Genomic DNA, 541 nt, shown 5'->3' with positions numbered 1-541 from the left:
TCACAAGTAACAAACCCCTAAAATTAATAACCGAAGTATTCAAACCTCGGGTCGTTCTCCCTAGGAATTGCGATAAAGTGTTCTTGCTATTGGTTATGAGGTATATTTTGGGGTTTTTGAGTTAATAGACAAGAAATATAAATGGAAAAGGAAATGAACTAACAACTAAAAAGGCTCTTGGCAAGGTATGAGAACTAGAAGTCCTATCCTAGCTATCCTTGTCAATTGTTGATGACTTGCATCATCTACCTTTTTTTCTTGCCTAAAAAAGACCATAAAAGAGCATAATCTCATTTAATCATTTCAATTTATGAATTAATTGATGAATATTATGGTATATTGCTTTGAAATGGGTTTGTGCTGAATTTCAGGTGGAAAAGAGCAACAAAAAGAGAAGAAAATTACAAAACAAGCTGGGCGTGTGAAACTGCCGTGCCACTTCGAAAAAATGCCACAAAAATGTATGGGCGTGTCACGCTAGGATCTGGGCATGGCACGCCAGTATTGAAGTCCAGAGGGGATTCTCAAAGCCTTTACATGG

The sequence above is a fragment of the Arachis ipaensis genome, chromosome B03 (genome assembly GCF_000816755.2).
Source record: "Arachis ipaensis cultivar K30076 chromosome B03, Araip1.1, whole genome shotgun sequence".
NCBI lineage: Eukaryota > Viridiplantae > Streptophyta > Magnoliopsida > Fabales > Fabaceae > Arachis > Arachis ipaensis.
This window is presented reverse-complemented; position numbering follows the sequence as displayed.